At 38.9% G+C, this 27690-nt stretch overlaps 1 protein-coding gene and 1 non-coding gene across 5 annotated transcripts in view; one reads left to right on the forward strand and one right to left on the reverse strand.

The window, feature by feature from the left end:
* Positions 1-27690, reverse strand: part of LINGO2 (leucine rich repeat and Ig domain containing 2) — a 1387358-nt gene that overhangs the window by 499033 nt on the left and 860635 nt on the right. The gene's annotated exons all lie outside the window — the stretch shown is intronic.
* Positions 18185-18316, forward strand: LOC127485244 (small nucleolar RNA SNORA51). Its single transcript, XR_007912382.2, has one exon. It is a non-coding gene; the product is annotated as a small nucleolar RNA SNORA51 (small nucleolar RNA).

The raw sequence follows: 27690 nt of genomic DNA on the forward strand, positions 1-27690 counted from the left end.
CATTAAATTGGTCAGTATCTACCTTTACTACCCTCTATTTCCTTTGTCTCATTCCTTATATACCTACCAATGTTTCTTGGGATGATCATCCAGATAAATTTCCTAGAGTAGAACACTTACATCAGCATCTGTCTGGGAGAGTCAAGACTAAGACAGCATTTGATTCAACCAAGTAAGAGTGGTCAGTCATCAGCATTAGAATTAGTGGGTTAATAATGGGTTAGTAAAACCCTAGCTGATACATCCAAAAGTTAGTTGCCAATGGAGGTTTTTTTTTTTTATTTATTTTATTTATTTGAAAGGCAAGATTACAGAGAGAGGTCGAGACAGAGAGAGAGGTCTTCCATCCGCTGGTTCACTCCCCAGATGGCCGCAACGACCGGAGCTGTGCCGATCTAAAGCCAGGAGCCAGGAGCCTCTTCTGGGTCTCCCACATGGGTGCAGGGGCCCAAGGACTCCGACCATACTCTGCTGCTTTCCCAGGCCATAGCAGAGAGCTGGATTGGAAGAGGAGCAGCCGAGACTAGAAGTGGCGCCCATATGGGATGCTGGCGCTTCAGGCCAGGGTTTAACCCACTGTGCCACAGTGCCAGCCCTGCCAATGGAGTTTTTATGTTGCGCACCGGCATGGACCCTTGTCTGCCAGGCTTTTGCCCTTTTGAATTTCATTGTAAGTCCTGTGTACTTCTAGATGCTCACAGGATATGAAACATAGTTTCTGCTGCAAATTCAAGAGAGAATGGCTTACCCTTAACCCAAGCAGGATCAGGTCACTGTGAAGATGTCTCCTCTCCCCGGCTGCACCGCCTTCACTACCAATGTTCTGTCTCCCCGGCACCTCCTTCCTGCCTGCCTGCCTCACTTCAATTCTCCCCTCATCTTTCCTTTCCTTTTTTCCCACAATGAAGATTTTTTTTTAACTTTTATTTAATGAATATAAATTTCCAAAGTACGGCTTATGGATTACAATGGCTTCCCCCCCATAACGTCCCTCCCACCCACAACCCTCCCCTCTCCCACTCCCTCTCCCCTTCCATTCACATCAAGATTCATTTTCAATTCTCTTTATATACAGAAGATCAGTTTAGCATACATTAAGTAAAGATTTCAACAGTTTGCACCCCCATAGAAACCCAAAGTGAAATATACTGTTTGAGTACTCGTTATAGCATTAAGTCTCAATGTACAGCACATTAAGGACAGAGATCCTACATGAGGAGTAAGTGCACAGTGACTCCTGTTGTTGACTTTACCAATTGACACTCCTGTTTATGGCATCAGTAATATCCCTATGCACCAGTCATGAGTTTCCAAGGCTATGGAAGCCCCTTGAGTTCTCCGACTCTTATCTTGTTTAGACAAAGGCCATGGTCAAAGTGGAGGTTCTCTCCTCCCTTCAGAGAAAGGTACCTCCTTCTTTGAAGACCTGTTCTTTCCACTGGGATCTCACTCACAGAGATCTTTCATTTAGGTGTTGTGTTTTTTTTTTTTTTTTTTTTTTTTTTTTTTTTTTTTTTTTTGCCAGAGTGTCTTGGCTATCCATGCCTGAAATACTCTCATGGGATTTTCAGCCAGATCCGAATGCATTTAGGGCTGATTCTGAGGCCAGAGTGCTGTTTAGGACATCCGCCATTCTATGAGTCTGCTGAGTATCTCGCTTCCCATGTTGGATCACTCTCCCCTTTATTTATTCTATCGGTTAGTATTAGCAGGTACTAGACTTGTTTATGTGCTCCCTTTGACTCTTAGTCCTTTCATTATGATCAATTGTGAACTGAAATTGATCACTTGGACTAGTGAGATGGCATTGGTACATGCCACCTTGATGGGATTAAATTGGAGTCCCCTGGTATGTTTCTAACTCTACCATTTGGGGCAAGTCAGCTTGAGCATGTCCCAAATTGTACATCTCTTCCCTCTCTTTTTCCCACTCTTATGTTTAACAGGGATCACATTTCAGTTAAATATCAACACTTAAGAATAACTGTGTATTAATTACAGAATTAAACCAGTCATATTAAGTAGAACAGACAAAAAATAAACTATAGTCTTTTTGAAGGAAGACAGTTCTTTAGTTAAGACAGTAGACTGATAGCGCAGAGCTGACTCCCCTTTTCTCCTCTGATATCTGTTTTTCTAAACCTCTCACAAGATTCATGGGGCTAGGGAGAGGTAGCCATAAGAAAATATATACATATATTAGTTTTATACTATACTTAAAGCTCCTTTTATTATTCAATATGATACACACGGAATCTTATTAAGAAAGAAAATCTTCCACATAGGAAATATTCTATTAGAAGAACAGAATTAACTATAGAATTCCACTCCCAAACCCCTTGTCATTTTCTCCTTAGAAAAAGGAACACGAATGGAAAGTGTATTAATTTCATTACAAGGTGGAAGATCAAAACGTACCTTATATTTCTGTATTTAACTCCATTTGGCACAAACGCACTGCTATCACATTCACTAGATTAGCAGGGCTCACAGACCTTGGGACTGCAGAAAAGAATTTACACATTCTTATTGTATTAAAAAGCAGTCACTGGCCTGGCCGAGGAGACACATTAGCATGTACTTCACAAAGGTGCTGTTGGCAAGTCAATCCCAAGCCACAATCAAAACTGTTAACTCTCCACACTGTATACAGATGCATGAAAGCCCCTTCATTCTACTCACTTAAGTAAATTCATTAAATTCATATAGTAAAATAGGTCAATTCTCTGCTTATAAGAAAAAAAGGAGATGACAAAGCCAAATATGCAAATCATGTACTACACACATACCCATAAAACTTTTTTTTTTAAGATTTTTTTTTAATTTATTTGAAAGGCAGAGTTACAGAGAGGCAGAGGCAGAGGCCGAGACAGAGGCGGAGGCGGAGGCGGAGGCAGAGAGAGTTTTCCATCCACTGGCTGACTCCCCAAGTAGCTGAAAAGTCCAGAGCTGGGCCAATCTGAAGCCAGGGCCAGGAGTTTCTTTCTGGTCTCTCACATGGGTGTAGGGACCCAAGGACTTGGGCCATTTCTACTGCTTTCCCAGGTCATAGCAGAGAGCTAGATTGAAAGTACAGTAGCCAGGACTCGAATTGGTGCCCACACAGGATGCCGGCACAGCAGGCAGTGGCCTTACCTGGTAGGCCACTCCGGCCTCCCATAAAACCTTTGTCAGTTAAATTCATGTGTGAGGTATTCTGGAAAATGTCACCTTGTTAACTGTGATGCTACTCAGACACACACTGGCATTCTCTCTTTTTCAATACCAATATATTAGAAGTTTAGAAGCAAGAACATGTATTAATTGCCAAGGAGATAAAACCACTATATTGAAGCAAATATCTAGAAGTTCAGCCTAAAATAATAGAAGTGACATAAAATTCATGTCATTGCTGTGCAACGGAGGGAAGCCTGGGACCTGTGTGCACACCAGTAGCAAGGTAAAAGATACAGCTGGGACATGCTTTGGAATGCCCAGTTTATTCAGTGTTACTTAGAGTATTATCTACCGGCTTAAAGAAGCACACATGCAGTACATTCAGGTAAGATTTATCATTGCTGTGAGGCCCTATTTGCTGTAATTCAAACTTCTGCAGAGCAGGTCCACATTTCTCTGGCATTCAGGATTTTTATTTATTTTTTGGGGGAAAGTGCTTTTTTGAGTTTGGTTATTAGTGATGATAGACATTTCGGCAACCTTTTCCTTTTTGCATGTAAAAATTAATATTAAACTTAAAATTTGACTCTTTGATATTCAATATTTAGCTTGATTTGGTAAAGTCATAAATGTGCCTTGCAACATATTTGCTTCCATTTGTTTCATATAAAAATATTAAAAGTCGGAGTATCCATTCGGCAGGAAGAAACTAGGGAATGGCTGAGTTAACTACCATAATTTGAGGCCTGGGTAACAGAACACTGAGGATGCCATCCAACTAGTTATGTGACACTTTGCTTCTGGGACTCCATTTCCTCTCTGCAATATATGTTAGATAAACCATTTATTTTATTTAAGAGGCACTTTTAGCGAAATTACCAGGTGCCAAGTGCTATTCTAGGAACTGTGCATTTATTGATTCATGTAGTCTTTATGACTGAATTATAAGCACCATGATATTATGCAAAGCAAATCCAAGTAAGGAAAAAGAGAAAGAAGGGATCATTTTAGATAATCTAGTCAGGAATTCCATTGTGTTATGTGTTATATTTGGAATTGACTACTTTTGATAAATAGCAACATTTGAGTACTCCTGACTAAATTAAATGGCCATCCATACAACCATCTGGGGGAATATTTCAAGCAGAGCAGACAAGTAAGTGCTCAGAGATGGAGAAGCACCTTAAGTTTCTAGAATTAGCAGCTGGTCACTTCCCTAGGAGAGGCTAGTTCAGAGAAGAGGAGGCCGAGGTGAGATCAGAAAGGGAAAAACCTTGGGTTTAGGCTATATTTGGTAGAAAACCAGAGTGATTTTAACATCCTTCAAGCTGTAACAAGGATTTCCATAATCTAATATTTTCCTTTATCTCATAATAATGAAATATATATAATATAAATACATATAAATATAATATAAAATATAATGTATATAACTCAGAGTTTTTAACAATGGGCCCATGATTTTTGTTCATATATTCTTCTCTGCCTAGTAAGTCATCAGTTCTTCCTTTTGCAAATCCTGGACTTAATTTACTAAGAAGAGTTCCATCATTTAGCATGTGGTGAGCCACATGACATGCATAACTCTCCATAATCATATGAAAGACTCAGCAAAAGCACCATGATGTTCGTATCATTCAAGATCTTCATGAAAGAACAAAATGCATAAAATTAAAAAACTTCGGGTCTGTGTGACACAGAATGTAGGAATAACATGGAGGGCATTACCTAATGAAAACCACAGTAACATAATATATTCCTTTTCTTAGATTAACTTCAACACCTACAGTCATGGTCTATAATGTACTGCATGAGCTAGCCCATGTTTATCTTTAACCTTCTTTCTCAAAGAAATAGGACATATAAAATATACAGATTTTCCCTCACTCTCCTATGCATTTCTTTCACTGAATAAAAAGCTTAAAAACATAAAAAACTACAGATTTCTCCTAGTGACAAAAATGAATTCCAGTTCCAGCACCAAGATCATTATTCTATTAACTATTAAATTCAAAGTTCTCAGCTCCAAAGTTTTTAAGATTGGGCAAAACAAAACATCAAGATTAGCTACAATATGCAAAATGGAAATTAATAAATATTCAGCACAATGTCTCTAAAATTAATTATGTTAACTTACATAATATATTTTATAGTCATAAAATATTAGGCTTGAAAATAAATATGGCAATAATTACCAACTATGCCTCAAAATCTCTAACAAAGTACAGCCAATCATAAATTGATTGGAATGTTTACAACTAAATGATTTTCAAAAATAAACTTGAAATATAGTTTGTTGTTTCACAGGAAGGCATTTTTTTTTAATGTGGAATGTGAATGCATTTTAGGACGCATGGTATAATTTGGCTGGGTCTCAAAAAATGAGTACTGCCAAGATCTACTAGGTCTTAAATCAGCACTACCTGACTTGTCCATTTGCTAGTTAGTTGAACTTGGAAGCATCACTTAACTTCTTTGACCCTCAATTCTCTTATTACAAAACGGTAATACAATACTTGGTGTGGGGAGCAACTCAGACTAGACTAAGTTACTGGAATTAAGACTTATTCTATGCATCTGCTCTCCCAAAATATGGCGCTGGGAGAGAAAACAGCTTCTACACAGCTGCCTCCAGTTCAACCAATAAACTGTAGGACCTACTCCTGATTTGAGGAGAGCAGCGTACTCAGCATGTAGGTAGCAGAGTTGGGATTGGCGGAAGAGGACTATAAAGGAGGAGAGAGACAACATGCACCAGGAACATCTAAGGGGAACATCTATCTGAAGGAACACCTGAGCAGCCCCCGAGAGAGCCGGCCGGTGGTGTGCCGCTCCCCCGCGGAAGTGGGGAAAGTGGCCAGGGGGAACCGCCCTTCCACGGAGGTGGAAGGGATGGTAGCCAACCCGGGAAGAACCAGCAGCAAACCCGGGGAGGGCCGAGCAGACGAAAGAACAACGCAGAATCCTGTGTCGTTCCTCCACAAAGACGGGGAGCGACATAATGGTGCCGTGACTCGGATATGAAGCCTAGGCAGGGTTCAGTGTTGCTCCTTCACGAAGAGGGGGAGTGACAACTTGGCTTGTTAGATTATTCTAAATATTATAAGACAGAAATCACATTACTTTCTTTCCAACACCTAGCAGGCCATTCAATAATTGCTTGCTATAATTTTTATTATTATTTCCTTTGTTTCAAGAATATTTGTTCATTGTTCCCATAAAAGCTGTCATGTCATCAATTTCTGTGAACTTTATACACCTACATAGCATTAGTAATGTTATTATGCATATATTGCAACAGAATTTAATATATTGACATTCAGATTGAGTAATAAAAGTCATAAATTCAGAATGAAAAATTCTTACTGAAGTTAAATCTTGATGTTCAAATAATACTGCCATTATAAGTGTGAGGTTAGTGACTCAGATTGAACAAATTAAGCTGTTGTGCTAACCCAAAAAGGCCAATAAGGAACTCGATGGAGATCATTTACATGGCCTATGTTATGAAGGAATCAAGTATTTAATCCAATGATTCTATCTATATCAATTTTCTTTCTCTGGTTCTCCCTTCCAGAAATCTTCCTTAAAGAAAGTGATTTGGAGTAAAAACAGGTTTATGTGAAGTTTGGCTTAAATGAAAAATAAGGTAATTTTTAAGAGGGATTAAAATCTATTCAGAAAATAGTTAAGAAATATAGGTAGAAAGAAAGTGGAATGTTTTGAAAATGCAGTTTGGGCCTGGCAGCAGATGAGAAAATGCCTATAGTAACTGAATTGAAACTGTTAGAGTAGGTAAGAAAGTGAATGAGGACCAAACAGAAAGAGAAGGCAAGGAAGAGGGTATGCATTTTGCATAACTATTTGCTTCAATAATTTGGGTACTTTTTATGTTTTTATTCATTTAGGAAATTTCATTTTAAAGGATAGCACATAAATTTTATCTAGGAGATTGGCTAAGCTAAGTATCTCAAGGTCTGTCACTTACAATGTTCTGATGGTCAGATCATAGAGATATTAATTGTAACAATCCTCTTCCCTCTTAAATTCAAATTCCCCGAGGAGAAAAATTCAAGAGACTCTAAATCTGCATCAGTTCTTACAATAAAAGTCTAGCATTCAAAGTAGTGAAAGCAGGGATATTCTTGTCTTTTGGTAGGACAAGTAGGATAATATTCTTCAAAGGCATTTTCCTGAATTTTGCAGAACCTGGGAATATCGTCTCATATCTTATTAACATGATTTGGTATGCTCAGATAACCTATCAGAGGAGAACCTGTGCCAAGAATTTTTTCCAACACTAGACTCAAAACAATGACTAAACAGGAGCAATTCAAGAAAACAGGCACATAGACTAAACAGCATTCTTCTGGGGACTTGGACAACATAAAGCAAAAATATTTAAATGTCTATAAAGCCTTTGACCCATGTCAAATTCTAGAAATTTATCCTAATGAAAGAATTTTAAATATGTGAACAGGATTTTTATTTTAACATTAAAAATGGGGCACGTGGTGCTAGGGAGAAGTGTGTTAAGTGGCATACCATGAGGGCACCAGTTCAAGTCCCAGCTGCTCCACTTCTGATCCATTACTGCAAATGCACCTTGGAAAGCAGCAGAAGAGGGCCCAAGTGCTTGGTCCCCTATGACCCATTGGGAGACCTGGATGAAACTCCTGGCTCCTCAGCCTGGCCCAGATTGGGATTGTTGCAGCCATTTGGGAACTGTACCAGTGAATGAAGATCACTCTCTCTTCAACATCGCCATTCAAATAAATAAATAAATCTTTTTAAAAAACTATTAAATATGAAAGCAAAAAGCTGAAACATATATAAATATTGGTAATAGTGGGCTTGTTAAATAAACCATGATAGACTTACAGATTACTATTTTGAAATATTATGTGATTAATAAAAGAAAAAATCACTATTAACAAAAACAACAAATATAAGCAGGGAAAACATGATCAGAAAAAATCATTAAAGAAGAAATGCCAACACTAAAAGCATGAACAAAATGTTCAGTTCCAAAGTAGGAAAAGAAATGTAATTTTGAATACTGACTTTTTCCACTTAATATAGTATATGAAAAATAATATGACTAAACTTCCTGACCATCAGGAATGGTTTCTGATTGGAGTTGGCATGAGTATTAGGAAGAGCTCCCAGAAATGCAGGAGGGGTGAATTATGTTATTATGATGTTAAATTATGGTATTTGACTTAAGGGTGCTTAATTTTCATTCAATTTTTTGAATTTTAAGTTTCTATGCCAGATATATTTGCAGTAGAAAAAAATTTTAAAGTAATACCAAAACATATGGAAGGTATCTATTGAAGAATCAATATAAGACATGACTGAATTGATGCCATTCTTGAATTAGAACTTAGTTTATAAAAATAAAAAAAAATGGCCCCTGGCCCCACAAAAGCAGTCAGTTTAATTTTGCAGTACTATCTGGAAGCAAGTAATAATGGTAGGTCCCTTCACATAGACACAATATGGCTGCACAGCAAAAGCCATGGGATGGCTAAAATAGACAGTGTGGCTCTATTATGACCCTTTGGCACTGGAAAGACCAGCCTAAAGTACAATCATATCTTTAAATTACAGCTTATTTTGTAAAGAGAATTCATTTGGATTCATAAGACCTGGATCCAAGTGCCAGATCTGTTTTTTGTCATTTGTGGGAGCTTACACAACTCATGAATTTTCCTGAATTTCATTTCTAGTGGTGTGCAGGAACTGGCTCTTACCACCTCATGAGAGCCAATTGTCTCTTCAGTAGCTTGAAATTTAGCATTTCAAAGGCACTCATAATGTTTAATGAAAAAAAAGGAGTTAAGAGAAAATTATAATTAATAAGGGGTACAATAGATATTTTTCATAAATTAAAACTTTATGCATGTGCAGAAAAACTTAATAAAGGGCAGATGTTAAAAGCACAACCCAAATAAAGCAAAGGGAGTAAGCAAGGAGTGTGGAAAAATAAATTAGGCCCAAATACGAGAGAACTTAGATGGCAAGCAGAACAACAGTTAACTCAAGCAGTATTTCTTATCTTTTTTCATTTTCTTTAATATGTTCTTGAGAAGTTTTTAAATCATTTTTGCTGTTTCTTATTTCTTTCATGAAAACTGAATCAATGTGATTGTTCTTACTCACCAATAAAATGAACACAAAGAAATGTTTTTGTATTATTAATGATCATATACACAATGGGTACATATGAAAAGCAGAATATAATGTTAGTATACTTGAGAAATAAGTTTGTTTGTAGAGAGCATGCCGTGACAAACTAGGATGCAATTAATATTTCAAATGTTCTTTAAACTAAAAACAAACAAACAAACAAACAAACATGATGAGGCTTGAGGGAAAAGATTAGCTTTTTGGCACTTATGAGGGCAACGTTCAGTCATTCTACAATCTCACCCAAGTGGATGAAGCTGATGTAACCTGGGATCCCCACTTCAATTACTTTATAATTTTATGAGCACTTATATCCATATAACTAAATAAAAATAAAACTTGATATCTGCATTATAAAACAAAGACCAAGGGGCCAGCATTGCCGCACAGCAGGTTAAAGATGATGCTCAGCACTCACAGCCTATATGGGATACTAGTTTGTGTTCTAGCTGCTCTGCTTTTGATCCAGCTTCTTGCTAATGTGTCTGAGAAGGTAGCAGATGATGGGCTCAAATATTTGGCTTCCTGCCACCCATGTTAGAAACTCAGAGAGAATCTAGGCTCCTGGCTTCAGCCTGGCCCAGCCCCTGGCTATTGTGGGCACGTGGGGAATAAACCAATGGATGGAAGATCTCTCTCTTACTCTTGCTTTTTCTCTCTCTTTCTGCCACTTGACTTTCAAAGAAATCAATCAAATATTTTTTAAAACTCTAAAGAACATACTATTTTATTTATAGTTATTTATAAATAATTATAAATGTATATGTATTTATAATAAATAATTTTATAATTATTTTATTTATAATATAACTTATTAATAATTATTTATAATTATTATCTTCTTTCTCTCCACCCCAATTTATTGAAGAAAAAACAAGAGTACGTGAGAATATGTGTGAAGAAGAATATCACAGGGGCAGAGCCAAGATGGCGGAATAGTGAGGACGCATACTGATAGTCCGGGAAAAGATAGGTTAATAAAAGTGGAATTACAGCAATCTCAGGGAAAGGCTCGGGAAAAAATTGCAGAGGAAACTCTTCGGATCTAGTGGATGTGACACGGACGACCTGAGAGGAGAGCAAGGATGCCCACAGCTCCGAAGCCCAACAGCGGAGTCTACGCATCTGCGCTGGAAGGGAAGGTGAGCTCAGTAACCTGAGACATCGGCGGGGAAACGGCTTGAAGCCCCGCTGGGGGAAGTTCACCAGACTAACTACAGGAGAGAGGGGAAAAAAAAATGGGATCGGTATGGTCTCTCAGTCTCTCTCCACCACCTTGCAAAGGCGAGCAGGAGACAAAGAGCAGGAGCCATTTTGGACATATGTAAAAGGTGCGTGACCTCAGGGCTGTGCGCGACCTCAGAGTTGCGCCTGCCCTCAGACAAACAGAAAATCCTGACTCTGGGGGGTGAAATAACAGAGGGTTAGGACTTAGTGAAAGGGTGGAGCTAATGAACTGAGGTGGTGAAAAAAGAGACGGTGGGCGAGAGAACTCATGGACTTGACGTGAGTACTCTCCAGAGACGCTACAATTCGGTAAACTTGGCAACCCGGTGGGAGACTGCAGGAGAATTTGAGCCCACACTGAGGGCAGAACGGATTCTTTGTGTGGTCCTTGGGAAAAAGCAGATGAATGATACACCCACAGAAGGCAGAGATCGGAAGCTGACTACCTTCAATTCCGCTCAGCTGTGCAGTATTACTTCCCTCCTGAATCAAAAATAAATAAATAAAAGAGAGATTTACCACGCCTAACCGGAGTGTCACCTTTGGCACACCCTTAACTCTGAAGAACCAAGCAGAGCTCTCTGGCCACACCCATCTCAAGCCATAAAGCAAGTCTCAACAAATTCAAAAGAACTAGAATCATACCATGCAACTTCTCAGATCATAGTAGAATGAAGCTGGAAATTAGCAACTCAGGAATCCCTAGAACATATGCAAACACATGGAGATTGAACAACACGTTCCTGAATGAACACTGGGTTATAGAAGAAATCAAAAGAGAAATCAAAAACTTTCTGGAATTAAATGAGGACAACAGCACAACATATCAAAACGTATGGGATACAGCAAAAGAAGTGTTAAGAGGAAAATTTATATCAATAGGTGCTTACATCAAGAAATTGGGAAGACACCAAATAAATGAGCTTTCAATGCATCTCAAGGATCTAGAAAAACTGCAGCAAACCAGACCAAAACTAGCAGGAGAAGAGAAATAATTAACATCAGAAAAGAAATCAATAGGATTGAATCCAAAACAAACAAACAAACAAACAAAAAAAAAAAAGCCAAAGGAAGAGCTGGTTTTTTTGAAAAAATAAACAAAATTGACACCACATTGGCCCAAATAACTGAAAAAAGAAGAGAAAAGACCCAAAAAAATAAAATCAGAGATAAACAGGAAATGTAACAACAGACACCACAGAAATAAAAAGAATCCTCAGAAATTACTACAAGGACTTGTATGCCAGCAAACAGGGAAATCTATTAGAAATGGATAGATTCCTAGACACCTACAACCTACCTAAATTGAACCAGAAAAACACACAAAACCTAAACAGACCCATAACTGAGAAAGAAATTGAAACAGTAATAAAGGCCCTCCCAACAAAGAAAAGCCCAGGACCAGATGGATTCACTGCTGAATTCTTTCAGACATATAAAGAAGAACTAACTTCAATTCTTCTCAAACTATTCAGAACAATTGAAAAAGAGGGAATCCTCCAAAATTCTTTCTATGAAGCCACCATCACCTTATTCCTAAGCTGGAGAAAGATGCAGAATTGAAAGAAAATTACAGACCAATATCCCTGATGAACACAGACACAAAAATCCTCAATAAAATACTGGCCGATAGAATGCAACAAATGAGAAAAATCATCCACCCAGACCAAGTGGTATTTATCCCTAGTATGCAGGGATGGTTCAATGTGCACAAATCAATCAATGTGATACACCACATTAATAGACTGCAGAAGAAAAACCATATGATTATCTCAATAGATGCAAAGAAAGCATTTGATAAATACAACACCCTTTCATGATGAAAACCCTGAGCAAACTGGATATAGAAGAACATTCTTCAATACAATCAAAGCAATTTATGAAAAACCCATGGCCAGCATCCTATTGAATGGGGAAAAGTTGGAAGCATTTCCATTAAGATCTGGTTCCAGACAGGGATGCCATTCTCACCACTGCTATTCAATATAATTCTGGATGTTTTAGCCAGAGCTATTAGGCAAGAAAAAGAAATTAAAGGGATACAAATTGGGAAGGAAGAACTCAAACTATCCCTCTTTGCAGATGATATGCTTCTTTACTTAGGGGATCCAAAGAAATCTACTAAGAGACTATTGGAACTCATAGAAGAGTTTGGCAAAATAGCATGATATAAAATCAATGCACAAAAATCAACAACCTTTGTATATACAGGCAACGCCACGGCAGAGAAAGAACTTCTAAGATCAATCACATTCACAATAGCCACAAAAACAATCAAGTACCTTGGAATAAACTTAACCAAGGACGTTAAATATCTCTACAAAGAGAATTACGAAATCTTAAGAAGAAATAGAAGAGTGTCGCTCCCCCTCTTCGTGGAGGAACGACACTGGACCCTGCGTTGTTCTTTCGTCTGCTCAGCCCTCCCCGGGTTTGCTGCTGGTTCTTCCCGGGTTGGCTACCGTCCCTTCCACCTCCGTGGAAGGGCGGTTCCCCCTGCCACTTTCCCCACTTCCGCGGGGGAGCGGCACACCGCCGGCCGGCTCTCTCGGGGGCTGCACAGGTGTTCCTTCAGATGGATGTTCCTGGTGCATGTTGTCTCTCTCCTCCTATATAGTCCTCTTCCACCAATCCCAACTCTGCTACCCACACGCCGAGTACACTGCTCTCCTCCAATCAGGAGCAGCTCCTGCAGCTTGTCAAGTTGGTGAGAGGCAGCTGGGTAGGAGCTGTTTGCTCCTCTCCCAGCGCCATATTGTGGGAGAGCAGATGCATAGAATAAGTCTTAATTCCAGTAACAGTATAGTCTGAGTTGCTCCCCACAAAGAGGATGCCAAAAAATGTAAAAATCTCTGATGCTCATGGATTGGAAGAATCAATATCATCAAAATGTCTATTCTCCCAAAAGCAATTTATAGATTCAATGCAATACCAATCAAAATACCAAAGACATTCTACTCAGATCTGGAAAAAATGATGCTGAAATTCATATGGAGGCAGAGGAGACCTCAAATAGCTAAAGCAATCTTGTACAACAAAAACAAAGCCGGAGGCATCACAAAACCAGATTTCAGGACATACTACAGGGCAATGGCAATTATTATCAAAACAGCATGACTGGTACAGAAACAGATGGATAGACCAATGGAACAGAATGGAATCACCAGAAATCAACCCAAACATCTACAGCCAACTTATATTTGACCAAGAATCTAAAACCAATTCCTGGAGTAAGAACAGTCTATTCAATAAAGGATGTGGGAAAAATAGATTTCCACATGCAGAAGCATGAAGTAAGACCCCTACCTTTCACCTTACACAAAAATCCACTCAACATGGATTAAAGGCTTAAATCCATGACCTGACACCATCAAATTATTAGAGAACATTGGAGAAACTCTGCAAGATATAGGCACATGCAAAGACTTCTTGGAAAAGACCCCAGAAGCACAGGCAGTCAAAGCTAAAATTGACATTTGGGATTGCATCAGATTGAGAAGTTTCTGTACTGCAAAAGAAACAGTCAGGAAATAAAGAGGCAACCGACAGAATGGGAAAAAATATTTGCAAACTATGCAACAGATAAAGGGTTAGTAACCAGAATCTACAAAGAAATCAAGAAACTCCACAACATCAAACAAACAGCCCACTTAAGTGATGGGCCAAGGACCTCAATAGACATTTTTCAAAAGAGGAAATCCAAATGGCCAAGAGACACATGAAAAATGTTCAGGATCACTAGCAATCAGGGAAATGCAAATCAAAAACACAACGAGGTTTCACCTCACCCCGGTGAGAATGGCTCACATTCAGAAATCTACCAACAAGAGGTGCTGGTGAGGATGTGGGGAAAAAGGGACACTAACCCACTGTTGGTGGGAATGAGAACTGGTAAAGCCACTATGCAATCAGTCTGCAGATTCCTCAGAAATCTGAATATAACCCTACCATACAACCCAGCCATCCCACTCCTTGGAATTTACCCAAAGGAATTTGGCAAACACAAACACTGTCTGAACCTTCATGTTTATTGCAGCTCAATTTACAATAGCTACGACATGGAACCAACCCAAATGCCCATCAACAGTAGACTGGATAAAGAAATTATGGGACATGTACTCTATAGAATACTATACAGCAATAAAAAAAATGAAATCCGGTCATTTGCAACAAAATGGGGGAATCTGGAGAACATCACGCTGAGTGAAATAAGCCAGTCCCAAAGGGACAAATATCTTATGTTCTCCCTGATTGGTGACAACTAACCGAGCACTAAAAAGGAAACTTGTTAAAGTGAAATGGACACTATGAGAAATGGTGACTTGATCAGCCCTTATCATCACTGTTGATGTATAGTTAAATACTATATCCTTTTTAGTATTTTTTGTTCCACTTAATACCATTGGTTTAGCTATGTAATTAACACACAATTATTCTTAGGTGTTAAATTTAACTGAAAACTGATCCCTGTTAAATCTAAGAGTGGGAATAAGAGAGGGAGGAGATGTACAATTTGGGACATGCTCAAGATGACTTGCCCCAAGTGGTGGAGTTAGAAATGTACCAGGGGATTCCAATACAATCCCAACAAGGTGGCATGTACCAATGCCACCTCACTAGTCCAAGTGATCAATTTCAGGTCACAATAGACAATAAAAATAGGTCTAAGAGTCAAAGGGATCACATGAACCAGACTAGTGTCTGCTAATACTAACTGATAGAATAAAAAAGGGAGAGAACAATCCAACATGGGAAGCGGGATACACAGCAGCCTCATAGAATGGCAGTTGTCCTAAACAGCACTCTGGTCTTGGAATCGGCCCTTAAGGCATTCGGATATGGCTGAAGAGCCCATGAGAGTATTTTAGGCATGGAAAGCCAAGACACTCTGGCAAAAAAAAAAAAAAAAAAAAAAAACAACCTAAATGAAAGATCTCTGCGAGTGAGATCCCAGTGGGAAGAACGGGCCATCAAAGAAGGAGATACCTTTCTCTGAAGGGAGGAGACAACTTTCACTTTGACTATGGCCTTGTCGAAATAAGATCAAAGTCAGCTAGCTCAGGGGTCTTCTATGGCCTTGGCAACTCATGACTAGAGCCTGGGGAGATTGCTGATGCCTTAAACAAGAGTGTTAATTTGTTAAGTCAACAACAGGAGTCACTGTACATTTACTCCCCATGTAGGAACTCTGTCCTTAATGTGTAGTTCAATGTGAATTAATGATACGACTAGTGCTCAAACAGTATTTGGCACCTTGTGTTCTGTTTGGGGACAAACTGATGAAATCTTTACTTAATTTATACTAAATTGATCTTCTGTATATAAAGATAATTGAAAATGAATCTTGAGGTGAATGGAATGGGAGAGGGAGTAGGAGATGGGTGGGTTGCGAGTGGGAGGGTAGTTATGGGGGGGAAAAGCCACTGTCATCCATAAACTGTACTTTGGAAATTTATATCTAATAAATAAAATTTAAAAAAAAGAAAAAAAAAGAATATCACATTTAAAACTCTATATTGTGTATAAACGAAATGCGTTGTAGAAAATAAAATTTTTTAAAAAGTGAAACTAGAGTATGACCTCAACATGGTGTTCAGGAAGTTAGTACTAACTACAACAGAAATTATCAATGATTTTACAGACACATTCTTGTCATGAACAAGCTTATCAGCAGGTTCTTGGACCTCCTTCCTTGTATCATCCCTGATCCCATCTCCATCCCACTCTTCCTTCCTTCCTCTCTCTACTCCCCTTAGATCTTTGTATTTCTCCACTGTCCACACTAACACATCATCTGTTTATTTCAAAATTATTTTCATAAAGATCTTTATAAGGCACACATTTGATGTGATACACACACAATATAAATGTTACCCCCCATTCCCACAATCATATTCCAGGCTATATTTCCCATCAAATTATATCCTTCTTTCTCAGTGAACACTATACTTCAGCTATATCCACAATGTCACCCTCAAATGTCTTTTTTTTTATTTGACATGTAGAGTTTTAGACAGTGAGAGAGAGAGAGACAGAGAGAAAGGTCTCCCTTCTGTTGGTTCACTCCCGAAATGGCCACCACGGCTGGCGCTGCACTGATCCAAAGCCAGGAGCCAGGTGCTTCTTCCTGGTCTCCCATGTGGGTACAGATGCCCAAGCACTTGGGCCATCCCCCACTGCCCTCCTGGGCCACCTATTCGAGGTCCAACTTTATATTCTAAGATGGACTGGAAGAGGAGCAATCAGGACTAGAACCCGGGCCCATATAGGATGCTGGCACCGCAGGCGGAGAATTAACCAAGTGAGCCACGGCTCCAGCCCCAAATGTCTTACACTTCCAATTTTCATGTTTTCCCAGCAAAGAAGGCAGAATATGTAGTAGAAAAAGCAGGGTTTTGGCAAAAATTAACATCCGGTCTTTACCACTTATGTGCAACATGTGGGATAAATTACTCAACTTTTCAATGCATTAGATTCTTAATGTATAAAATAGAGTCAATATCGTATGTAGGGTTATAATGAGAAATAAATGAGATAATACTATGCAAGCTGCCTACTAAGATACCTTTGACATTTGCTAACTTTAGTAATGATGAAGATCATTATTACTTTGCTGGATATTGTCTCCCTGCCCCTCCAGATATATCCCTTCTTTTCCCCACTGGCTCTGTATTCCAGGAGACTGAACTCCACAGACTTAACCAACAGGCTCCTTCCCTTCTGGCTTCATGTGGATCAGCCAAAAGGAGGTTTCTCCAAATGACAAAACAGAGGGAGGAGAGAAACCTTGATGCACTGGGTCAGAAGTCTTCCTCCCTGCTACCCTACGGGATGGCAGGGGCTTCATTACTCAATCAAAAGCCACCGTTTTTTTTTTGTTTTGTTTTGTTTTGTTTCTTTTTTTTTTTTTTTAACATGGGTCCCTTTCATGGCCGTAACAACTCTTCAGTTTTGACAGTTCACTCTGCTTGCCAGTACTGCCCCAGGAATGGTGATTAATGTCATCTGAGAACCTTTGGTCCTTCCTCATTCTGAATAATGCAGTAATGATGATTGCTGCCTTTGCTAAAATGCCTTTATATAATCTCTTCTAAACCTATTTGAGGTCCAATTTTGTCTTCTAAGAATAACAAAAATAAAAAATCATTCTAAAACAACCTTAAGGTGACCTTAATATTTTCCCCTGGACTATCAAAATAATGCATATGAAATATTACTCGATTTTGGAAAGTACGGAGCTTTGCATAGTAGTGATCTGGTTCTTGCATGTAAGACTGTGAGTATGTTGAAGACCAGGGACTGGAACTCACTCAACAGTGTATCCTCTCAGCACTCAGCAGTTATTTGCAGGAAGGCTTTTTAAATTAAACGTTTTTTTAGCATGATCTCTTTTCTTCCTTCAACTCATCATAACATTTAGTCTCTCTGCTTTCTTTATTACCTTGCCGATTAATTCTTTATATATTTTTTTCCACAAAAGCAGAGCCCAGAAGCTGACCCAACAAGCCAAATCTTTCCTTTTTAAAGACCAAGTAGAATACTTACGTGAGAATTTTTTCTGATACACATGATTTTAGTTAGAAATTTAAAAAAGAAAAAGCCAGCTCATGGGCTCCTGGTGCTTACCACAGGCTCTGTTCTTAGACTGACTGCATAGAAACAGAAGGCAGAGTAGACCTTCCCCATACACACCTCAGCTCAGGCCTCCTGCCAGATCTGTACTGTGAATGTGGGAACATGGAAAAAAGTCAGCTCATTTGTTTATTAATCTTCTTTTGCTCCTTTTAAAGAAGCTTACCTAATAGGTATACCATTTCAAATATTTTAAAGCTGGAAATCTCTTAGATATTATTTCCTCTATATTATGGTTCTGGAAAGAATATTCTAAATGCAAGAAACAAATTCCTACAATGAGTTGTTTTGTTTATTTGTTATAGAAAATGAATGTAAAGATATGTAAAAGGAAAAAAAATTAAGTATATAAACAAATAGTGCAACTGTGCTGAGTGTTGTCCTCATGAGATGCATAATTAGAAAGGACCTGATTCTTAATTTTTTAGGGATTTATTAAACATTTTGACTATAATATAAATTAAAAACATGTCATCTCAACAACTAAGAAGGAAAGAAAGTAAAAGACAAAGAAAAAAAGGAAGGAAGGAAGGAAGGAAGGAAGGAAGGAAGGAAGGAAAGAAGGAGGGAGGGAGGGAGGGAGGGAGGGAGGGAGGGAGGGAGGGAGGGAGGGAAGGAAGGAAGGAAGGAAGGAAGGAAGGAAGGAAGGAAGGAAGGAAGGAAAGAAAGAATAAAAAAAGAGAAACTCCAGGCATACTTGCATGATTTCAGAATCTCATTCAGGCTAAGTTTTGACAATTAGCTCCTCAGTGTGGTATCACCTTGTGTAATGTCTTTTTCTCTGGTAATATGACAAAGCTTAATCATTTCACCCATATATGAGCTGCAGTGACCTTCAGAGCAGAAAGTAGTAGTTTATGGAATGTGTACAATAATGTGACTGTTCAAACTAGAAGCTGAGCTGTTTTTTTTTCTTAATGCAAAATTCCAGGAAGAGGACCACACCTTTGAACTTGGTATATAAACCTTTGAACTAAGAGATTTTATTTGGAGTGTGGGAAAATTTAATTCTCAATTAGATTTAATGAGGAGGAATGCATGTTTCTTTTCAGAAGGCACAGAAATAAAAATAAATCCCAGGCTAGGTGTCTTATGCAGAAACTCTGGATTATGGTCACTGGTAATTTAATATTCTGTAAGCTTAAAATTTGCTAAGAACATTAATGTGTATTAAAGTCACTTGCATATTTAATTTAAGCTATTTTATTTTTCATTATCCCTTGGGCATTAGGAACACTATAATACTATTCAACATTGTTATATTAATAATGCATCCTCTTAATTGAAATAGAATTGGGTTCTTGGAAAAAAAAGGGGACCCTTGTGAAACGTGTATGGTAGTTAAGGCAAAAGCTGTGTTTTGTTCATTTCTTCTCAGGGGAGTTCACAATCACCTTTACTTGGAGGTCTCCCTGTTACTTCTAATTCAATTTGACTCAGGATGTCTAGTATCACATCCCAGCTCCTTCATCCAGGAAACTTTCCTTGTTCTGCAGAATGTGTTGGATTTCTCTATTACTATTATTATTGCAGCATCCACCATGTAGCAGAAACACACAACAGATACACACACACTCACTTGAGCAACAAAAAGGGAGAAAATAAAGTAGAATTACTGTACTGGTGTGATTGCCTTAATTATCTACTGAACACTGCTTTAGAGACGGTTGTTTTTAGAAAATCATATAAGATATTTCTCTTTCTACCAGGTTTCCAGACATTGCCTTTAAGGTATTTTAAACTCTTCCTTGCCTACATTTCCCATGTGCTAACAATACATGTTTCCTCCACTTTGTTATATGACCTCTCCTCATTTTTTTTATTTCATCAACCATGTATAAAGAGTGAGCTATCTCCTTTATTCATCCAACTAAAAAATAATACTGAATGACTGCTATTGTGGCATTGGGGTATGCTAATCCCTAATTAAATTAATAGCTTCCTAATTTTCTTCATGGCTCTAATACCTTCCTGACCTAGCAATGCATTTTTCTTGTTCTTATCTTTGTCATTTCCTTGTGTTCAAAATTCCTCTGATGCACCATTATCCATGGGATACAACTTGAGGTTATGATTAACATTCAAGATTTGGTATGAGAGTGTCTCCTATCTGTGCAGATTTGTCTTTCATGACCGCCAAATGCACATGGTCTATAATATTTCTTTTTTAAGGGTTTATTTATTTATTTGAAAGGCAGAGTTATAGATAGGCAGAGGCAGAGAGAGAGAGAGAGAGAGAGAGAGGTCTTCTATCCGCTGGTTCACTCCCCAGATGGCTGCAACAGCAGGAGCTGAACCAATAGGAAGCCAGGAGTCGGAAGCTTCTTCCTGGACTCCCACATGGGTGCAGGGGCCCAAGGATTTGGGCCATCTTCTACTGCTTTCCTAGGCCATAGCAGAGAGCTGGATCAGAAGTGGTGCAGCTGGGATCTGAACTGGCGCCCAAATGGGATGCCGGCACTACAGGCGGCAGCATTACTCGCTACGCTGCAGCGCCGGCCCGGGTCTATAATATTTTTAGCCAGATTTGTTGGCTTGCCATTCCCTTTATGCATCCTGTATTTTATCACTTCTGAACCATAAAGTGATATGTTCAAACCAATGTTTAAGAGCAAAGGAAAACAACCCTCTTGACTATCTCTAGCCATAATTTGGCTGTGTACGCTTCAGAAGATTTGCTCTGGTGTTTTTTTCAAAAACACAAGGACACCTGCAGTAGTCTTCCACAAAAACTCTCCTTGTTATTTCCCATTTCGTTTTTCAAGGTTCAAGTTAAGTAAACAAGAAGGAAAAATTTGGTTCCCATAAAAAAGGAACTTTGAAGGAGCTATTTTAAACCTTTCTTCCCACCATCAGTCTAGGTGAAAGCTATCAGCATGGCCAGAATTCTTTTAAGTGATGAATTTCAAACTGCATCGTTCCACTGAGATTTACCTCTTAGAGTTTATGATGGTTTTACAGTCCAGAAAATCAGGGTAGCTTCTAGTAACTATCTCAGCTATCTTAGTTTCTTCCTCTCTGTATATGATGCAATTTACTCAATAAATTTTAAGGTGCAGGCTATTAAGAGCAAAAGGATTTGATACTATGAGGTAGCTTAAAAAATTGTAGAAAAACAGAATTAAAAGATAATGCACATTTCCATAAGCTTTGGAAGCCCCTTCTGTATGTGTATGTGTGTCTACTTACATATTCTAAAATACAGTTATGATTATGTGTATATAAAACAATCAAAATAATATAAGTTAGGAAAAAAGGTAGAAACCAGCACACTGGAGGAGAGCAGAGGGAAAAAAGGAAGGAGAGGGGCACTGATGAAAGAAATTTGAGGCAAAGAGAAAAAAAATGTGGTAAAGTTATATGGGACCAGAATCAGAATGAGGGCATAGATCAAATCACCTATAATAGGGAAATTAACTTCTTTGTAACTCAACAATCTGGGACTTTATACACACCAGTGTATAAAGGTAGTATTCAAAGGTTATTATTGTTGCTTAATGAGTCAACAGTACAAGGCAAATGATCACACGGATTTCAAAGCAAGGTTTCATGATTCCCAGCTCACCTAGTTCCCATTGCCAAGAATGTTTATCACAGAGGAGAGGTTTCTAAGGCCACAACACAGCAAACAACTTGAGAAAGGAAACTTGGGTTTGATGCCAACACCTGGAAATTTTCTTAAGGGATCCTAGTTTGCAGCAGATAGCAAAACAAGTTTGAAAGTAAAATGACACATGCTACAGGGAAGGTTGGAAGGGGGAGAGAGGAAGCTGACAATGGCTCTATTTTTAAAAGGTTGTTGAATTTCATTGCAATCAATTGTTAGCCTTTTCCTTACATTACTATTTACTAAAAATTGATGCAATTTTCCAAATAAACTTGTGTTTGAGTCTCACTCATAATCCCCTGTGGAAGCAAGCAGATCAGAATTCCACTCTAATGAAGACTTTTTAGTTGGTCAAAGGGTTCTAACAGAACAATATGCACAACAATATGCATCCGACAATGCATATTGAAATAGTGTGCAGGGAACCTCATCCTTTATTGGGTAAAACAAATCGTGCAGTAGTTGGAGACAAGAAGTAAGTGAGAGAAAAATAGAAAAGAAGAAGAATCCAATTATTTTGCTATGTGGTTTACAATTACCTCAACAGTCCTGAGATCTATAAGGAGTGGGGGGAGTCAATGTTGAGTGACTGTTGAGGAAGACTGTTACTTGTCTTTGCCAAGCAGATGGCCTGGGTTAAAACAATGTCAGTAACTTACAAAGTTACTTGGACACAGTGGACACAACACTTATCTCCCTTAAATTTAAGAAATTACAAGCCAGTGGGGCCGGTGCTGTGGCTCAGTTGGTTAATCCTCCACTTGCGGCGCCGGCAACCCGTATGAGCACTGGGTTCTAGTCCTGGTTGCTCCTCTTCCAGTCCAGCTCTCTGCTGTGGTCCGGGAAAGCAGTGGAGGATGGCCCAAGTGCTTGGGCCCTGCACCCACATGGGAAACCAGGAGGAGGCACCTGGCTCCTGGCTTCGGATCAGCATAGCTCTGGCCTTAGCAGCCATTTGAGGGGTGAACCAATGGAGGGAGGACCTTTCTCTGCTTCTCTCTCTCTCACTAACTCTATCTGTCAAATAAATATAAATAAATAAATAAATAAATAAAATTACAAGCCAGTAAATATTTGTAAATATTACAAATATTTTCCTCAATACAAGTGTATTTGCTTAACTGAGATCATTACATAGAGTTAATACTCTGTCTGGCAAATAATAAATATTCTAAATATCATGAGTTTTATCACCATTAATAATTGAAACATTGAGAAGTAGATCTGAAAAAGCATTCAGGGGATTGCTTTTTAATTTATACACAAGAGAATTCAGGCCTAAGGATGTTTCCCAACTTCCTCATAGTCAGATAAGAAGATGGCCTGGTCCACAGTTCATAGTCCTGCTATGTAACAAGGAGATGAGCCTGCTTTGAAGTTCATAAAGGAGCACAAATTTAGAAGATAAGCTTCACAGTTGGCTTGAATTCTTAAGATTTTCTCTAAAATATCCTAAAAAAATCAGAAATGAATTTCATCTGTTTTAATGTTATATTCACTATAACAATATGGGGTAAGGCAGATGGCTAAATTACGGTCATTAGCTGGAAGCCACACCTCCTCCACCCTATGTAATCTTATCTGCCCACCTATCAGTCAAATAACCCCTTTCCCAGGATCTATGTCCCTTAGCCTGGGATAGGGGATGGTGCCATAGAACCACTCCCCTTCCAACCTCATAGAGGCTAGCAACTGGGTGGCTGTGGGTTCTCTCTCTCTCTCTCTCTCTCTCTCTCTCTCCCTTCCTCCCTTCCTCCCTCTTTCCCTCTCTCTCTCTCTCTCTCTCTCTCTCCCTTCCTCCCTTCCTCCCTCTTTCCCTCTCTCTCTCTCTCTCTCTCTCTCTCTGTGCAGAGGGTGAGACAGGGTGCTGAGGCATTCTCTTTCTACTGACCTCCCCCATCCTTTTCCTTTCTTGGCCCACCCCACTCCTCAACTATGCCCATGTATGTGTGTATTTGCTTTCTCACTTTTTAAATAAATGTTACCACATTGTGCACCATATATGTGCATGTACTTAGAATGCTTATCTAGGTAGAAGGCAAGGACATGAAATAGGACTCTAGACACCACCTCTCCCATAACAATATGACAGAATTAACACTAGGAATATAGGACAGGTTTCCAATTATTAAGGTACCTTTCTTGTCACCTTAAATTACACCAGGCACCTGTCAAAATTATTTTCATACAGTTATATTTTCATGCAGGCATTAAACTTAAAGAAATAGCTCATGTGTTCAAAATTAAAACCTTCATAGAATAAGTAGAAAAAATTACTGTCACGTACCCAGTTATTAATGCTAATTATTTTGAACTTCTGCTATGAGATCATTTATGTGTAACATGAAGTTCTCACTCAAATGATACCTGTACATAAAGTTCAGCCATTTCACCTTTCAGAAAGTTAAGTTCACATAATGTTTAAAGCCACCTCCACTTTCTTGAAGAAATCACACACTTTCCATTCAATTCTTAGGCTAACATGCACATATGTACTATTTTATAGTAAATCATATTGGGCTTTGCTGTTGGTAGCGACAAGTAAGTTATTTTACTGATGCTGATGTGACTCTCTTGACAGTGTTATATGTTTAAATATATGCTGTACCTGAGATGCTGATATATAGATTTCAGATTACAAGAAGATTTTAGATTTTATATAAACATTCAGTTCTTATCACAAACCCGGCTTAACCAGTACATGTATATGTACATGCGTATACAGTCTCCAAGTCATTTTAAAGGGAAACTGAAGTAACACCTTGACAGTAGGGACTCCATTTTGGAGAATGTGAGACTCTATTATGGGAAGGTGCCCCCCACACTGTGACACTCTGGTCTGAAACTATGATCTAAAACAGTCGGACAATAGCGGTCCACTACATTACACTTGGCAGAGCATAGAAACCCCCTAGCATGATGGCTCACGCTTGGAAGTGGATAGGCTATGCCTGGGTTAATGATAAAAATGTAATTTGTCTATGCTCTACATATGATTAAAACCAATACCTGGATTAATGTCAAGATTATAATTAAAATTGTTTTTTTAAAAGATTTCTTTATTTACTTTAAAGAGTTACACAGAGAGAGGAGAGGCAGAGAGAGAGAGAGAGGGAGAAGTCTTCCATCCGATGGTTCATCCTCCAGATGGCCGCAACGGCCGGAGCTGCGCCAATCCGAAGCCAGGAGCCAGGAGCTTCTTCCAGGTCTCCCACATGGGTGCAGGGGCCCAAGGACTTGGGACATTTTATACTGCTTTCTCAGGTCATAGCAGAGAGCTGGATTGGAAGAGGAGCAGCTGAGACTAGAACCGGCACCCATATTGGATGCCGGCGCTTCAGGCCAGGGCGTTAACCAGCTGCCCCCAGAGCTGGCCCAATTGTTAAGATTGTAACTGGTATTGTCAAGATTATAATTGACACTAGTTACGCACAGGTTTTAGGTCAGCTTGACCCCAGTAACTATGTATTCTCCCCGATCCTAGCAATCATGTCTTCCCTTCCCGAGTTTGCGGTTTTTGTCTTTATAAACCCTGTTGCTTTGGGCTTCAGGGTCGAGAGTTCTTTAGGGCACTCTCCACCGCCAGCAATAAAGGACCATCAAATTTTATCAATGTGTGGTGCTCCTTTGTTTACACTCATTCAGGTACAACAAAACAGAGCATTCAGACCAAACAGTAGCAATATCCAGCATGCCATGTATAATAGAGCATGCAGATGTAGTTGTTACCCCTTTCTTGAACTAGCCAGCAAAATCCCAGTCATTGCATGTTAGAGTAGAAGGGACCTCAAATATCATCTGTTCCAATAAGCTCTTCATAGCAATGAAAAACAGGCCGGGGAGCTGAAATTCTACATTTTACTATTAAGCGATGGTTGGAAAAGAAGAGAGGAGGATAGGAAAGAGGGGAAGCAATACAGAAGGAAAGAAGAGTGGTACTGAGAGAGAGGAGGATGGTAGGAGGATGGAAGGAAAATAAATGTAGTTAGGATTTGATTCAGTTTTTTTTTTTAATTAATTTATTTATTTGAAAGGCAGAGTTATAGAGAGGCAGAGATAGAGAAAGAGAGAGGTCTTCCAACTGCTGGTTCATTCCTCAAATGGCTACAAAAGCTGGAGCTGGGCTGATCCGAAGCCAGGAGCCAGGAGCTTCTTCCAGGTCTCTTATGTGAGGTGCAGGGGCACAAGCACTTGGGCTATCTTCTATTGCTTTCCCAGGCCATAGCAGAGAGCTGGATCAGAAGCGGAGCAGCAGGGACTTGAACCGGCACCCATATGGGATGTCGGCACTGCAGGCAACAGCTTTACCAACTAAGCCGCAGTGCCGCCCTCTGATTCAGTTTTCTTAATTTATTCTCCGAGGCAAGACATGCACAGTGGTTAAGATGCTACTTGGGATGCCCACATCCCATTTCAGAGTTCCTAGATTTGAATTCCAGCTCTGCTTCTAATTCTGTCTTCCTGCTAATGCACACTCTGGGAAGTATCAAGTTATGGCTCAAGTATTTGGGTCCCTGTCACCCAAATGGAAGTCCCAGATGGAGTTCTGGGCTTCTGCCCAGTCCTCACTTTTGAGGCAGTTGGGGAGTGACCAGTGGATGCAGGATCCCTCTCTCTCTCTGTATGATTTTCAAATAAAATAGAATAAATACAAATACATGTTTAAAAATAACTCAATTTTGTTTTATTATATACAAATATGTATATAAATTAATAAGCAGGCAAGCCAGGAGTCACATGAACCATTCAGATTTAGACAGTTGTTTGTTTTAAGGGAGTTTTCTGCTAAAAAGTAACAAGCAATTCACATATTAAACAAAAATGATGAGATTGATGAAGAGAGCTGCAGAGGCAGAGAGATAAGAATGCTCCTCCACTCCCCTTAACCAGCTGTAGATTTTCTGCTCACCTAAAAAAAAAAGAAAATAAAAGAAAAAGAAAGGAAGGAAGGAAGGAAGGAAGGAAGGAAGGAAGGAAGGAAGGAAGGAAGAAAACCATGCACTAAAAGGAAGCAAAAATGAGTGTCAGAGCCAAGAGTCTCATGAGACTCCCATGACTTAAGTCTTGACATTAATGAGCGCATAGGCTGCTGCTTCGTGACTGCCAGTAGCTTGTTATTTCCAAGATGAAGACCAGCAAAGTGTAGTAAGGAAAGTTTGCTCTCTATTAGAGTCTGTATTTGAAAGATTTAGAAAAACAAACAGTAAGGGAGAAACACATATGTTTTACTAGCGTATGTTTTACTAGCTTTCTATTGTAACATAAGCTTTGAAAATTTACTCTGACATTTTGGAATTCTGATCATTTTAGTTCTTTGTGCTTCCATAAAAACACAAAAAGTCAATTGCTGGGCAACAATTTAAACTTTTCATTGAGTTCTTTTGCAAATGAGATAAAAGTGCACAGCTTCACAGTAGTTAGTTGATGAGAAAAGTCTTGTTCTCTTACAAATTGCTTTCCCCTCAGTGTCAACATGTACAACAACCAAAACTGGCTGAGATTCAAGAAGCTGTGAAGAGTTCACAGATGCCCACTGCAAGGCTGCTAGCTGCAAAAACAAATTCCCAATACAAGCTGCTCATCTCTGGGGATTCTCTTTTTTCCTTTAAGCATGACAGACAGCCCATCATTATAAATCAGGTATTAGAAGAAAGTATTCTAAAAAAATAACAAGTGTACGAATTTCATAAAACACATATGGAAACATATTATGATTATTTAATCAGATGACTCCTCAGCAAAATTATATTTAATGAACTACACGCTCTCTTTTCAGGATTTATTCCAAACTCTATCAAGGATCCAAAGTGGCTAAAGAATTTTTCCTTGGCTTCTGTTTTAATTTTTTTAATTGTGGTAAAAATACACATAACAAT

This window comes from Oryctolagus cuniculus, chromosome 1 (genome assembly GCF_051225735.1).
Source record: "Oryctolagus cuniculus isolate XC-2025 breed Fujian yellow rabbit chromosome 1, ASM5122573v1, whole genome shotgun sequence".
Lineage (NCBI taxonomy): Eukaryota > Metazoa > Chordata > Mammalia > Lagomorpha > Leporidae > Oryctolagus > Oryctolagus cuniculus.